Here is a 2,480-nt window from a genome sequence, read left to right on the forward strand (position 1 = left end):
GGTTTTTGTTCTTCTTTCTCTAATTGCTTTAGGTGTAAGGTTATACTGTTTATTTGAGATGTTTCTTGTTTCTTGAGGTAGGATTGTATTGCTATAAGCTTCCCTCTTAGAACTGGTTTTGCTGCATCCCATAGGTTTTGCATTGTCGTTTTCTCATTGTCTTTTGTTTCTAGATATTTTTTGATTTCTTCAGTGTTCTCTTGGTTATTTAGTAGTGTATTGTTTAGCCTCCATGTGTTTGTATTTTTTACAGATTTTTTTCCTGTAATTGGTATCTAGTCTCATAGCGTTGTGGTCAGAAAAGATACTTGATACGATTTCAATTTTCTTAAATTTACCAAGGCTTGATGTGTGATCCAAGATATGATCTATCCTGGAGAATGCTCCGTGAGAACTTGAGAAGAAAGTGTATTCTGTTGTTTTTGGATGGAATGTCCTGTAAGTATCAATGAAGTCCATCTTGTTTAATGTGTCATTTAAAGCTTGTGTTTCCTTATTTATTTTCATTTTGGATGATCTGTCCATTGGTGAAAGTGGGGTATTAAAGTCCCCTACTGTGATTGTGTTACTGTCAATTTCTCCTTTTATGGCTGTTACCATTTGCCTTATGTATTGAGGTGCTCCTGTATTGGGTTTATAAATATTTACAATTACTATATCTTTTTCTTGGATTGATCCCTTTATCATAATGTAGTGTCCTTCTTTGTCTCTTATAATAGTCTTTATTTTAAAGTCTATTTTGTCTGATATGAGAATTGCTACTCCATCTTTCTTTTGTTTTCCACTTGTATGGAATATCTTTTTCCATCCCCTCACTTTCAGTCTGTATATGTCCCTAGGTCTGAAATGGGTCTCTTTTAGACAGCATATATATGGGTCTTGTTTTTGTATCCATTCAGTCAATCTATGTCTTTTGGTTGGAGCATTTAATCCATTTACAGTTAAGGTAATTATCAATATGTATGTTCCTGTGACCATTTTCTTAATTGTTTTGGGTTTGTTTTTGTGGGTCTTTTCATTCTCTTGTGTTACCTGCCTAGAGAAGTTTCTTTAGCATTTGTTTTAAAGCTGGTTTGGTGGTGCTGAATTCTCTTAGCTTTTGCTTGTCTGTAAAGGTTTTAATTTCTCCATTGAATCTGAATGAGATCCTTGCTGGGTAGAGTAATCTTGGTTGTAGGTTTTTCCCTTTCATCACTTTAAATATGTCCTGCCACTCCCTTCTGGTTTGCAGAGTTTCTGCTGAAAGATCAGCTGTTGACCTTATGGGGATTCCCCTGTATGTTATTTGTTGCTTTTCCCTTGCTGCTTTTAATATTTTTTCTGTGTATTTAATTTTTGATAGTTTGAGTAATAATGTGTCTTGGCGTGTTTCTCCTTGGATTTATCCTATATGGCACTCTCTGTGCCTCCTGGACTTGATTGACCCTTTCCTTTCCCCTGTTAGGGAAGTTTTCAACTATAATCTCTTCCAATATTTTCTCAGTCCCTTTCTTTTTCTCTTCTTCTTCTGGGGCCCCTATTATTCGAATGTTGGTGCATTTTATGTTGTTCTAGAGGTCTCTAAACCTCTTCATTTGTTTGGTCTGGTGGGTTTTTACTTTGCTACTTTATCTGCTGCGTATTCCTCTATCTTCTCATTTTGCTTAACTTACTGTGTTTTTGGCCTCCTTTCCACAGGCTGCAGGTTAGTAGTTCCCGTTGTTTTTGGTTTCTGCCCCCAGTGCGTAAAGTTGTTGTAGGCTTCCTGGTGGAGGGGACTGGTGCCTTCGTTCTGGTGGAGGAGGCTGGATCTTGTCTTTCTGGTGGGCAGGCCACATCTGGTGGTATGTTTTGGGGTGTCTGTGAACTTATTATGATTTTAGGCAGCCTCTCTGCTAATGGGTGGGGTTGTGTCCCTGTCTTGCTGGTTGTTTGGCATGGGGTGTCCAGCACTGTAGGGTGCTGGTCATTTAGTGGAGTTTGGTCTTAATGTTGAGATGGAGATCTCTGGGAGAGCTCTCACTGATTGATATTATATGGAGCCAGAAGGTCTCTGGTGGTCCAGTGTCCTGAGCTCAGGTCTCCCACCTCAGAGGCTCAGGCCTGACACCTGGCCAGAGCACCAAGACCCTTACATGTAAATGGGTTAAATTCTCCAATCCAAAGGCACAGCGTGGCTGGCCTTCCATGCTCCACTCAGTCCTCCAGCTGGGCCTTGTCCGTCGGGCCTGGTTGATATGGAGAGCCTGCTTTGGATCCAGGTCCAGCTGCATTCCCTAGCATCTAGAAGAAGCAGCTGTTGCCCCTATCTTCCCTTATCCCTGCTGCAACTCATCACGAGCCTGTAGCGCCTGAGGCTCCGCCCCTCATCCATTGTGCTTTTTTTTTTTTTTTTTTTTTTTTTTTGCGGTACGCAGGCCTCTCACTGTTGTGGCCTCTCCCGTTGCGGAGCACAGGCTCCGGACGCGCAGGCTCAGCGGCCATGGCTCACGGGCCCAGCC

At 41.5% G+C, this 2,480-nt stretch overlaps 1 protein-coding gene across 2 annotated transcripts in view; it reads left to right on the forward strand.

Moving 5' to 3' along the window:
• PTPRT (protein tyrosine phosphatase receptor type T) overlaps window positions 1–2,480 on the forward strand; it is a 1,083,615-nt gene that overhangs the window by 854,273 nt on the left and 226,862 nt on the right. The window lies entirely within an intron of this gene.

This window comes from Physeter macrocephalus, chromosome 14 (genome assembly GCF_002837175.3).
Source record: "Physeter macrocephalus isolate SW-GA chromosome 14, ASM283717v5, whole genome shotgun sequence".
Taxonomy (NCBI): domain Eukaryota; kingdom Metazoa; phylum Chordata; class Mammalia; order Artiodactyla; family Physeteridae; genus Physeter; species Physeter macrocephalus.